Source organism: Canis lupus, chromosome 32 (assembly GCF_048164855.1).
Source record: "Canis lupus baileyi chromosome 32, mCanLup2.hap1, whole genome shotgun sequence".
Lineage (NCBI taxonomy): Eukaryota > Metazoa > Chordata > Mammalia > Carnivora > Canidae > Canis > Canis lupus.
The window spans coordinates 39,132,636-39,146,360 of NC_132869.1; the positions used below are offsets into that span (position 1 = coordinate 39,132,636).

Here is a 13,725-nt window from a genome sequence, read left to right on the forward strand (position 1 = left end):
AGGGAAACTGGAATAATGTTGATAGAGTCAGGCTTATCCTCAGTCCTCTAAAACCTGGAGATAAAAGGCAATCTTCTTTTGCAAAAATAATCCTATGATTAATGACACAGAAGCTGCACCTCGCTTTCTTTTCTAAGCTGATATTCCTCATCTAGGACAACTGCTTTGCTGTTTCTGCTGACAAGAGGGGAGAAAGCCCCACAACTGAATTCCATCCTGGGTGTAAGGGGGGCCACACACTGCTCCCAATCCAGCTGTTGGCTCAGCAGCCCTGGCAAAGGACTGAGGCAGGGCAGGTGTGAGCCTACTTCCCAGGAGCAGGTCTGAGAACACCTGCGCTAGGGATGCACTTTGACCACCGGTGGCAGCTTGGAGATGAAAGGGAATGGGGAAAACCAGGTGCCCTGCCTCCCGAGATGTCACAGTCTGCACCCAAGGACCCTGGCGCTCCAGACCCACACAAAGCCAGCTGCGAGCTGACCAGGGGCCTCTCTGGAGGAAAAGATGATCTTTTCCGATTCTACTTTTTTTTTTTTTTTTTAAAGATTGTATTTATTTATTTGACAGAGAGAGAGCACAAGCGGGAGGAGGGGGAGAGGGAGAAGCAGGCTCCCCGCTGAGCCAGGAGCCCCATGTGGGGCTGCATCCCAGGACCCCGGGATCATGACCCAAGCCACAGGCAGACGCTTAAGCAGCTGAGCCCCCCGGGGGCCCCTCTGACTTCATCTCTAATGGATCCTAACCAGGGCAGAGCAGGCAGGAGGTGCACAGCCAGAGGCCGCGACGGGCAGGAGGGAGGTTGCTGCAGGGACCCTGGAGCAGAGCCCCTGGTGCCCCCAGCGCCCCCAGAGCTGGCCTAGAGCGAGTGAAGAGGGGGGAGAGAGAAGCGGGGGTGGGGGACCCCAGGTGGGAGGGTCAGGGTCTGCCCCCCTTGCCGCCGTTATCCTTCAGTTCTGTGCTGGTGCCCCCAGCACTCGCAGCCAGGCCCGTAGCCCCCCTGCTTCGGCCAAAGCCCTCAAACCAGGGCACACCATGATGTCACCTGTCGCACTCGCATGGGACAGGTGGCTCTTGACGCAGGCTCAGCTGGGCCCAGTGACGGAGGCCTGCGCTCACTCATGCCCCGTGAGCCCCCCATGGGGAGGGGAAGGATGTCCAGCCCAAGTCCAGCCCCCTCAGTGGCGGGGGGGCCCCTGGGGAGAAGCAGGGGACAGGTGTGGCTGGTACCTCCAGGCAACAGGCTGCCGTGGGTGCAGGACACGGCTCAGGTCAGAGGAGGGGAGAGCCCGGCCTGTAGGGCGAGAGCTCGGGGAGCCCACTTCAAACTCCAGCCTGGCCGACACCTGCGCCCTCTCGGGGCCCGGGGTTCTGCTCTGCTCTCTGCTGTAGCCCCCTGTAGACCTGGGGGTGCTCGGGGCCTGGTGCTGTGCTCTCTTCTGTAGCCCCCTGTAGACCTGGGGGTGCTCGGGGCCTGGTGTTGTGCTCTCTGCTGTAGCCCCCTAGACACGATAGGGGGCACGGGGGGAGGCCAAAAGAGGTCTGGGCTGAGATGGCCACGCAGGGCCCCCTGTGGGAAGTGGAGTTCCCTGGATCAAACTCCTTCCCCTCCCTCACCCCCACCAAGCCTTTATCTTCTTTGCTCAAAGAACTAAACAAACTGGGAGAGCTGGTCCTTGTGGGTGGCCGCATCCTGGGCGAACAAGGACCCCTCTGAGCTCTGCTGCCAAGAAGGACTCCTACCTACAGGCATCTCGGAAACTCCTGGGCCTTCCACCCAATAAGAGCTGAGAGGCCAAGGCCAGGCTGTCCCCGTCCCCCACTCTTGGCGGCCAGGACACTGCCCACGGCCCAGGTCTCTCTATGGAGCCCAGAGCTGGTGAGCCAAGCCCTTAGCTCCTTGGTTGACCGGCCCCACCCCGGTTAAAGGGCCCCAACTCCCCTCTTCCCTGCTCTCAGGCCTCCCCCACCCAGGCCTAGCTCTTGGGGTACACTAGAAAAGGCCCACGTCCTCACAGGGACGGATTTCAGGATCAAAGTGCTCAAGCTGACTCCTCTTGGGCACTGGGAAGAGTTGCTAATGAGCTGCCCCCCAGCTCGGTCTGGACGCTGCTTAGCCAACGTGCTCCTGCCCAAGCTGAGAACTCCTCCCTCTCAACTCTCATCCCCAACCCTGGTGGCTGCGGGCCCCTCCCGCCTTGCCTCCACACAGGGTGCGCTCAGATGGCTGTATTGCCCATTTATGTGGCTGTCTCCCCACTAGTCTTCCTTATTCATCTCTCACCCTTGGGCCACACACAGCTTCAGGCATGCAGTAAGTGCTCAATAACCGTGTCCTGAATAAACAAAGGCTCCCCGCTGAGAAGCTCCTCTGTGTAGTTGGTTCAGCAGCACTGGGACCTCGGGACCCAAACACAAGGCCTGGAGGGAGAGCAAGTCACTCCAGTGTGCTTCTGGCTGCCCTTGAGCCCTGGGTGGCCCCGGTCACCTTCTCTGGGTCTGCTCCCTTGTAAAATGGGGGCAAATCCCCAGTGACCTGCAGATCCTCAGGGCTGCTGTGGGGATCTGAGAGGCCAAGGCCTCGCCCCAGAGGGAGGGGGGGTGTCTCAGAGCCTTGCCGGCTGAGCCTGAACCCCCCTGCCCGCAGCACTGAGAGCTCTGCGTCCCCATGCGCCTTGCAGGGTGCCTAGACGTCCAGCTGTCCCGGGGGAAGCAGGCACAGAGGCACCCACAGAGCTCAATGCTTGAGCTGTACCTCTGCACCTCTCCCTGGGGCTGCAGCCAGACAGCACCGGGCCCAGCACCCCACCTCTCCTCCCCCGCCTCCGCGGAGGTCTGAGGCCAGAGCTCAGAGGCCTGCGGAGCGAGGACAGTCACCAAGGAGACAAACAGGACAAAGAGCCGAAGCATGGACGCTTAGCTCCTGGGATGTCCGGGGTTAGCCCGGGCTGCACGGTGGAGCAGGCGGCTGGTGCTGCAGGGGGGTGACCAGCCTGCTGCGGGCCTCACCCCACGGCGCCCCGCTGCTGCAGAAGCATCTGTGCGAGCTGCCACCCCTGGACGCAGGCACAGACCACTTTTTCTTGGCCGGCCACTTAGGGCCTGGCCCTTTCCAGACAAGAAGCTGGTCATTCAGGTCTAAACACAGACTGGCTTTCATTAAGAAACAGAGCACCCCTGTGCTCCTGGAGGCTGCCCTGTGCCGGGCCTGCCCAGGGAGGACCCGCAGGCAGCCCCAGCCACCCAGCGCCCCCACTCAGGGCTGCCAGGGGGCTCGGCTGCTCCCGGGACAAGTCCGCTCCGTCCAGCCATGGATACCACCCAGCGCACCCCATTCTCACCAGCCTGTGACACCCACCTCCGGATCCCTGTCTGTGGTCCCAAGCCTGGGGGAGTCGGGGCAGGAAGACAGAGAGGCGGGCCTGGAAACCCCTCTCACTGCTATGGGGGCTTGGAGAAGCCATTCCCTCTCTCTTGGGCCTCAGTTTATCTCTGCAAAGGGGCGAGAAAGCCTCAGCCCAAGAAGGAAAGCAGATGTTGTCTGAGGGGAAAAAACAAGGCAGAGTTAGGAGCTGGGTGAACTGCAAATGGCCACTGACCATCCTGTGGTCAGAGGGTCTCCTCTCCCAGGAGAGGCTGGCAGGATCATGGTCCTCAAAGGGCCGCCAGCCTCTCTGCCTCCCTCCTGCAAACACCAGCTCTGTGTCAGTGCTGTGTATACTAGGAGGGATAAGGCAAGCTGCTATCCCCGAAATGCCTGGCGGGGGAGGCAGACATGAAACAAATATTTATACAAATCAACACATAATTATAACTGTGTAATCTACGCTATGAAAGAAGAGCACAGTGTCCTAGTTGGACCCCTGTCAGGGAGTCCTGACTCAGCAGTGGAAAGCAGGGAGGATTTCCCTAAGAAGCAGTGGCATTTTGAGCTGATAGCCAATGTATGCTGATCAGATGGGGGGGCAGGTATTTGGAAGGAATTAGAAAGGGGTCATTGTAGAGGGTTTATGATGGGTGTGCAAAGGCCCTGAGGCCAGAGGTGTGTAGCATGTATGAGGCACCTAAACAGAGCCTTTGTGTCTAGAGGGTGGAAGTAGTGAAGTGGTGAACAATGAGGCTAGTGAGGTTGGCAGGGCCAGATCATGCAGGGGGAAACCCTGTAAGGGTTTTTGGTCATTTTCTTAAAAGCAGTGGGGAATCAATAAAGGGATTTAAACAGGGAAATACACTATCAACTTTGTATCTTAAAGAGATCACTCTGACACATAGATTCGCTTGAAAGTAATCCAAAGGAGGTGGGGAAGGGGGAGTAAAGGTAAGTATTGATGAAACAGGGACAATCTTCTATTGATGGTTATTACAGCAGGGTGATGGATACATGGGGATCCGCCCTACAACTCTCTCCTTTTTTTATGTTTAAAATTTCTCCATGGAGACAGAGCAGTTAGGAGACTGGATTCCAACGGAGAGATGATGTCCCGGACTTGGTGGCAGTGGTGATGGAGGCCAGGGATGGATTCAGGATATATATTTCCAAATAAAATCAACCTGGCCTGGTAATCCACTGGATGTGAGGTATAAGAGAAAAAATATCAAGTATGAGCTGAGATATCTGGCACAAACAAGTAGGATACTGCTCTGTTTTGCTGAGATGAAACAGGAAAATATATCGGAAAAAAAAAGGCATATTCGAAGAAACAATCTGAGTTGTCTTAAAGTTCTGTGAGAAACATTTAAGTGGAGATGTCAAGCTATTTAGGAGTAAGGAGCTCAGAAAAAAGGTCCAGGCTAAAGGGATAAAGTTCTGAGTTATTGACCCAAGAATGAGTCGGGAGCTAGGAAAGTCAATACACAAAGAAGAGAAGCTATCAACAGGGGTACCAAAACCAATTCAATAGAAGAAAGATTAGTGTTTTCAACAAATGGGACTGGGAAAACAAGATATTCACATGCAAAAGAATTAAGTTGGACCCCTAGCTCACACCATATATAAAAATAAGCTTAAAAATGTCAGAGCTAATACCACAAAACTTTTAGAAGAAAACAGGTGTAAATCTTTGTGACCTTTGATTAGGCAATGGTCTCTCAAGATATGATATCAAAAGGAAACAAAAAGAAAGATAAAATGAGCCTCATCAAAATTGGAAAACTTTGTGTTGCTAATGATATCATCAAGAAAGTGAAGACAACCCACAGAATGGGAGAAAATATTTGCAAATCATATATCTGATAAAAGACTAATATCCAAAATACATAAAGAACTCCAAAGATAAATACCGTGTGATTCCACTTATGAGAAGTACCTAGAGTATCAAATTCAAAGAAACAGAAAGTGGAATGGTGGTTGCCAAGGGCTGGAAGGAGGAGAAGGTGGAGACGTATTTAATGGATATTTCAGTTACGCAAGATCAAAAATTTCTGGAGACCAGTTGCACAACAATATGAATATGCTTAACACTACTGAACTGTACAAATGCACTTAGAAATGGTTAAGATGATAAGTTTTATGTTATGTGTTTTCCTTGACCACAATTAAAATAAAATTTTTTTAAGAAGAAATATTTTTTTTTCTAAGGATTTGAGGGAGAGGGAGAGAGTGTGCACACATGTGTGCGGGAGGTGGGGAGAGGGGCCCAAGGAGAGGGAGAGAGAAACCCAAGCAGACTCCACGCTGAAGGTGGAGCCGATCCAGGACTCAGTCTCACCACCCTGAGATCCCCACTGGAGCCCAAACCAAGAGTGCACCACCGAGGCACTAAAAAGAACTCTTAAAATTGAATGATACAAATTAATTAATTAATTTAAAAATTTTTTAAAATTGAATGCTAAAGACAAGTAATCCAACTAAAAATGGGCAAATGTTTGAAGACACATTTTTCTCCAGGTGATGTCAAGTGACCAATAAGGACATGAAAAGATGCTCAACATCATTAGCCACTGGAGAAATGCAAACTGAAACCACAATCAGATACCACTTGACGCCCGCCGGGAGACCATAACCAATATTAGGTGTTGGTGAGGACGCAGAGAAATTGAACCCTCTTATATTGCTAGTGGGAATGCAAAATGGTACAACTGCTTTGGAAACCAGTCTGGTGGTTCCTCAAACGGTTAACCATAGAGTTACTATATGACAGGGCAATGGCACTCCTGGGTACGCGCCTGGAGAGAACTGAAAATGTGTCCACACAAAATCTTGTACAAGAAGGCTCGTGGAATTATGATAATTAGCCCCCCAGAATGGAAACAGCTCAAATACCCATCAAGTGAGAAAAGGAAAGACCACGTGCTGTAGGACTCCGAGGACGGGAAGTGTGGAGAACTGGCAAATCCAGGGAGACAGGAGATGAGTGGCTGCCAAGGTGCTGGGGGAAGGGGAAATGGGAAGTGACTCATGTGCATAGGGTTTCTTTTTGGGGTGACGAAACTGGTCTGGAATTCGACAGTGGGGAGAGCTGCACAACTGGGGGAACACATGAAAGCCACTGAGTTGTACACTTTCAAAGGGTGGATTTTGTGGTATGTGGGTTAGATCTTGAGGAGGAGGAGGGGGAGGAGGGGCATCTGGGACCCAAAGAAGCATCACCACTTAAGGATCTGTGGGGGAGAGGCCCCCAGGGGACTAGGGGAGAAGGAGCCGAGAGGTAGGAAGAAAACTAGAGGCGGGAGTTGCCCTGGGAGCCCAGGAGGGTTTCAGGCAGGGAGGTGGAGGCCGGGCCCTGAGCCCCTGCACCGCAGGGACCCTGCTGGCCTGCTCCTCCTTGCCTCTCACCCAGGCTGGTGGGTGCCCCTGAGGCACCCAGCGGGGACAGGCCTCTGAGAGCCCCTCTGGTCCCCTGCGCCCCGCCCCCGGGGTCCAGCCTTGCCCGCATCCTCACCTGCAGAGCCTCCCCACCACCGGGGCGCCCACACCCTGAATGCCACACCTGGGGCCGCCAGGTTGCTGATGCCCCCAGCTGCCAGGGTCCCGGGGCCGGAACCCCAACCTGGTCTTAGGGCTTTGCAAGGCCTGGGACTTCTTCCTCCGGGGGGGGGGGGGGGGGGGCTCCAGATGGTCTAATGGGTGGAAACTTCCAAGGAACCCCTGCTCTTGCCCTTATTATCCCACAAGGTTCTGGAGGTTCCAGCCAAGGCACAAAAGCAAGAAAAAGAAAGAAAAGCTTTAGACGCTAAAAAGAGAGCGTTTTAAATTTATTTTTATTCTTTTTTTTTTTTTTTTTTTTTAAGTCAGCTCTATACCCAGCATGGAGCTTGAACTCACCACCCCAAGATCAAGAGCTGCATGCCCCACTGACTCGGCCAACCAGGAGCTCCCCGAAAAAGAGAATTTTTATTTGAAAGATGGTAAGATAAACTATCTAGAGGACACACAATCAACTGAAAAAAAAAAAAAAAAAGAAAAGAAAGTGGCCTAGCCATTCTTATATTTGGACACTGGGTTAGACAGGGCTGTGGGAGGGATAGACACATACTGAGCTCCTACGGAGCTTATTATTCTAGGGATTATAAGATCTACATAAAAGTCAATAGTTTCTCTATAGACCCATGATAAAATCTATCTATATTTATTTATATACACATATATATTATAAAATATATAAACGTTATAAAATATATTGGGGAAAATGATTCTATTCATATGGCAACAATACATATAAAACATCCAAAAATAAACTTTAACTATGTAGAAAGTCCACAAGAAGGGGATCCCTGGGTGGCGCAGCGGTTTGGTGCCTGCCTTTGCCCCAGGGCGCGATCCTGGAGACCCGGGATCGAATCCCACATCGGGCTCCCAGTGCATGGAGCCTGCTTCTCTCTCTGCCTCTCTCTCTTTCTCTCTGTGTGACTATCATAAATAAATAAAAAAATTTTTTTAAATAAAAAAAAAAGAAAGTCCACAAGAAGAAAACCACAGACATTTTTTAAATGACATAAAAGAAGATTTGAATAAAGTCGTCTTCTTGAGTGGGAAGATTCAAAGTTTTTAAAGAAGTGAATTTATTTCAAATTTAACGCAAGGGCTTGCCCTACCAGATGTCCGAACAAAGCGAGAGCAATCACAGCTAGAGCAATCAACATACCATGGTATTTACTGCCTTAGGAAAGATAAACAGATCCTAACAGGGAGTCCAGAACATGATCTATGGATATCTGAGAACTTAGTACCTGATAAAGAAGGTGTTTCAAAATAAGTAAGAGAAGAATGGATTGTCCAATAAATGATATTGGGGCAATTGGCTATCTCACACCATTCACAAAAATAAATTCCAAGGAGATTAAACATCCAAATATTTTCTAAATAAAGAACTAAAATAAAATACAGGAGGACATGAACATATTAGGAAAGATCTTTCTAAGCAAGATGCAAAATCCAGAACACATAAAAGATTTAATTGCATAAAAAATTAAAAACTTTGTATATCAAAATGTAATCAAAAATTGATATTTTTAAACATATAATGAGCTCATCCAAGTCAGTAAGAAGACTTAAACGATCTAATAGAAAAGTGAGCAAAGAATATTGAACAGGCAAGTCACAAAAGAAGAAATATTTCTCTTAACTATCTAATTGGTAAAACTTAAAAAATTATAGTGCTCAGTATCACCAAGGATGTATTACAAATCTACAGATCCTTTGAACCAACAACTCCATCTCACAGAAACTTGGTATAAGGAAATAGATGGACAAGTAGGCAAAAATTTATATTCATATGGTTAACAATTATATGAAAAAAGTGGAAATGCCTAAATACTATTTTATCAATATCATAGATTCCTGTGCAATTGACTAAAATAGAATATAGTTGCATGTGCTCATAGAAAAAAAGTCCAATATGTGTTGTTTAGTGAAAAGTAGGTATAGATTAGTAAGATATAATTAATCCATTTATAAAATTTAACTTTCTATACCTAAGGGTATTTATCAAACAACAGTGATTCTATCTCGTGTGAGAATTATAGGGTGATTTTTACTCTCTTTAATTTCTCTTTTATTTAAGCTTATTATAACAGGCATGTAATACTTTCAAAATCAGCAAAAACAATAAAGATTACTTTTTTAATATTTAAAATAAAAGGTAGATATGATATCTTCTTTTTTACTTATTAAATGCCAAAGGCCTAAAAGTTTAATAATATCTACTGTCGATCAACATGCTGATGAATGGGCAGTCTTACCCAATACTGCGTGGTAGGGCAGGGTGAGAAAAGGTACATACATTTCATATGTAGATACCCATCCCACCCATAAATTCAACCTCTAACAATCTATTCTTAGAAAACAACTGGACACAAATTTAAATGTATCAGAATGTTCACTGAACTGTAGTTAGAAGAAAAAAAGAACAATAGGGCATGAACAAATTGCAGTTTATTAATGGAATGAAAGGCTGGGTAACAATTAAACTGATATTTATCAAGTTATTTATTAAAACTAAATCTCTATGAAGCCCCGACTTTATTCTTTTTTTTTTTTTTTATGATAGTCACAGAGAGAGAGAGAGAGAGAGAGAGAGAGAGAGAAAGGCAGAGACACAGGCAGAGGGAGAAGCAGGCTCCATGCACCGGGAGCCCAACATGGGATTCGATCCCGGGTCTCCAGGATCGCGCCCTGGGCCAAACGCAGGCGCCAAACCGTTGCGCCACCCAGGGATCCCCCCCTGACTTTATTCTTAAAAAGAATACTATTACATAACATCGGGAAAAGCATTACATAGAACAGCATGCATAATAAAATATATGTGGGAAGGATGCTCACCAAAATTCCAACAATATTTTTCTCCATGAGTTGGAATTTTAGATGTTTTTAAAATTTTTCTTCTTTATACTTTCCTGCATACTTTGCCTGAATTTTATGATCACAATGAACTACTTTCATTTGATGGAAAGAATAAAAAGGAAGGAGAAAGAGATAGCAAGAAAAAGAAACAAGGTACAGCAATAATAATAAACACCTCTGAAACTCCAAATTCCTAACACCTTACTCTTCTTACGTGAAAACCCTCCAAATCCAACAGAAAAAGAAACCTTGATTTTTAAAATGGACTTTGCCAAATCCCCACATGTGATAAAACTGCACAAAACTAAACAAACACACACACACACACACAAACTAAACACACACACACACCAGTGTATGTAAAACCAGTGAGATCCAAATAAGGGGGATCCCTGGGTGGCTCAGTGGTTTGGCACCTGCCTTTGGCCCAGGGTGTGATCCTGGATTCCTGGGATCGAGTCCCATATCAGGCCTCCTGCATGGAGCCTGCTTCTCCCTCTGCCTGTATCTCTTTCTCTCTCTGTGCGTGTGTGTCTCTCATGAGTAAATAAATAAAATCTTTAAAAAAAAAAAAGCAAATAAGGTCAATGGGTTATATCAATGTCAGTTTTCTGGTTGTGCCATGGTGCTCTCATTATACAGGATGTTACACTGGGAGAAACTGGGTGAAAGATATGTGAGATCTTTGCATTACTTCATACAATTGCATGTGAATCTACAATTATCTCTAAATATAAAATTTATTTCAGAAGAATGAACTTTGAACCTTTAAAAGGAAAGCAGACCTAAAGATTTCTTAAAGCTAGGGCTGGATCCTTAGAGAGGCCTGGTCTCAGATTCTCAAAGGTGGAAGCACCGCAGGGGAACTAACTTTTGGTGGCATCTCTCTCAAGCCATTGCACAGCCTGAGAACCTTTGAAGCAGGCCAGATGTGGCTCTGTCTTATGGATAAAGAAAGGGAGGCTCAGAGCCAGTAGTAATAACTCAGGAGAAAGGAACTGAATCCAGGTCTTTCACTAAGCCTCTTCTTATCATTCTATCACAGGGACTACGTATCTGAGAATATACTTAAAGGAAAAAAAAAAAAACTCATTCAGTGTTACCTACAACAAGGAACTTGCTATAAGGAAATAAATAGTCCAGTGGATTAAAAAAAAAAAAAAAAGGTAAAGTTGCAATCAGGTACAAGGGATCTAAAAATGTGTACCTACATGTGAATATCATCCATCAGGTGTGTCATGCAGAAAGTTCTGTTAGAAAGTTCTTTCCAACACCCAAATGGACCTTGTCCTAACTAATGATCCTTCACCAAGGAACAAACCTATGTCATCCTGTCCCTTCCTTGATAAAACTAGATCTCCACTGTTAGTGCTATATCTCAGTGACCAAATAGTTGACGAAAGGACATTTCTTTACAGAAAGATTCAAGCTAATAGATGGTGAAAAAGTGATAGAATTAGAGCAACATCATTTTAAAGTCCTAATGAATAATGTGTCTAAGGGAAATAATCATCAGTGGCCGCTAACATCCCCCAAGACAAAGAACTAAGTCTAATGATCCTGTGCTAACCGAACCCCTCCAGTGCTTAATACCTTCCTGAATCTGACCAACTCCAAGTTATAGGAAATACAGGGCTCACAGGAACATTTTGAACACCATCAACAAACTGGGAAATGGTATTGGACAAATAATCTGATTTTTTCAACAAATAAATTGCAAGGAAGGGGTACCTGATGGGCTCAGTCGGTAGAGCATGCAACTCTTGATGATCTCAGGGTTGTGAGTTCAAGCTCAATGCTGGGTATGGAGATTAGTTAAAAATTTCAAGGGAAAAAAAAAGAAGAAATGGAAGGGGGAATCTATATATTACATTATAGAGATAAAGATATAGAGATTCAATATGTTAACCAATTGCATAAACCTCATTCAGATCCTTATTAAACTAAATAAATGGTACAAAGACATTTATGAGACAATGGGGAAACTTTAGTTGCTAACTCACTGGTGATTCTAAGGAGTGACTGTTATTTTTTAGGTGTGAAAACAGTATTGTAGTTATATTTTTTAAAGACTTTATCTTTCAAAAAAAAAGACTTTATCTTTTATAGATATACACCGAAATAGCTCTGGATCAAATAATACCTTAGATTTGCTTCAAAATAATCCAGGTGTGAGAGAGGAGGAACATATATATGAAATAAGGCTGGCCCATAACTTGATAATTACTGCGTGATGGGTACATCCTGCTTATTATACTAGTTTCTCTTTTTATATACGTTTGAATTTTTCTGCAATAAAAGGATTTAATGATGAAAAATATAAGCATTTTTCAACCTGTTTGGTAGTCAAGGAAGCCCAGTATGAATATAAAGTCTGAGGTATTGTCGCTAGGTTGTTTTATTTTATTTTTAACTCTTTTTTAAAAAGATTTATTTATTTTAGAGAGAGAGAGAGAGCTGGTGCATGGGCCAGGGAGAGAGAGAGAGGAGAAGTAGCTTCTCCACTGAACAGGGAGCCCAACATGGGCTCGACCTCAGGACCCTGAGATCATGACCTGAGCCGAAACCAAGAATCAGACACAAAACCGACTGAACCACCCAGGCGCCCCTGTCAGTGAGTTGTTTTAAAATAACTTTTCTGGATAGTCCTTCTAAATTCAAAAAATATTTTAAAAAGCACTTTGTGTGGCTCTGGTTGGTACGGGCAAGTATTGAATAATCCTGTTAATGTTAACACAAAATAGAAATATTTAAATTTTTTTCTGAAGAGACAAAGAAAATCTTTATAACTGGTCCCAGTTGTTTGCTCAGACATACCACCCATGCTGCTGCTCTGACCCTAAGTCAGAGGAAAAGAGATGCCCATGAAATAAAAGGCCACTACGATTTTGACTGTTTTTAATATACCATCAATGTCCCACATCACCCTGTTAGGAGGAAAAGGAATTCATGTTTGATTTATTTATTTTTTAAAAGATTTTATTTATTTATTCATGAGAGACACACAGAGAGAGAGAGGCAGAGACACAGGCAGAGGGAGAAGCAGGCTCCCTGCAGGGAGCCCAGTGTGGGACTCGATACCAGGACCCCGGGATCACGCCCTGAGTCAAAGGCAGACGTTGAACCACTGAGCCACCCAGGTGTCCCAATTCGTGTTTGATTTAAACTCACTCTTTTTTTTTTCAAGATTTATTTATTTATTTATTTGAGATCTCTCTCAAGTGAGAGAGGGGGGATGAGGTAGTGCAGAGGAGAGGGAGAGAGAGTCTTAAGCAGACACCGTGCTGAGTGTGACATGGGGCTCCTTTCCAGGACCCTGGGACCATGACCGGAGCTGAAATCAAGAGTCAGACGCTTGACCAACTATGCCACCCAGGCGCCCCCGATTTAAACTAATTCTTTATGTGTTTCCTATTTCAGATTAAAATAGAAATAGTGTGGGGCACCTGGCTAGCTAGTCAGTGAGTGAGTGACTCTTGATCTCAGGGTTATAAGTTCAAGCCCCACATTGGGTGTAGAGATTATTTTACAAAGGAAAAAAGAAAAAAATAAATAGTGCCCGCCAGAAACACATCTGTTTCAAAAACTCACCATGTGATTTTCTAGTGGATATTAAACATCACCTGAGGAAACATGCGGTTAATTTAAGACTAGGACTTGAAGAGTGGCTCAAACTCCAAGGGTTATTAAAACTCCAGTCCTGGAGCACCTGGGTGGCTCAGTGGTTGAGCGTCTGCCTTTGGCTCAGGTCGTGATCCCGGGATCCTAGGACTGAGTCCTGCATCGGGCTCCCCGCAGGGAGCCTGCTTCTCCCTCTGCCTGTGTCTCTGCCTCTCTCTCTCTCTCTCTCATGAATAAATAAATAAAATGTTAAAAAGAAAACTCCAGTCCTAATATAGACCAAACAATTTCTTAACATTTACTTGAGACAGCAAGAGAGAGAGAGA

General features: G+C 46.0%; 1 protein-coding gene across 8 annotated transcripts in view; it reads right to left on the reverse strand.

The window, feature by feature from the left end:
• The window catches only part of GRAMD2A (GRAM domain containing 2A), a 32,005-nt gene that overhangs the window by 15,519 nt on the left and 2,761 nt on the right, over nucleotides 1–13,725 (reverse strand). Inside the window, exon 2 of one of the 8 annotated variants that reach the window (XM_072809478.1) lies at nucleotides 3,356–3,538. The exons of the other annotated variants lie outside the window; for them this stretch is intronic. The gene's annotated coding sequence lies outside the window, so the exon portion shown is untranslated. The remainder of the gene's footprint in view (nucleotides 1–3,355; nucleotides 3,539–13,725) is intronic. 8 annotated transcript variants of the gene reach the window in all.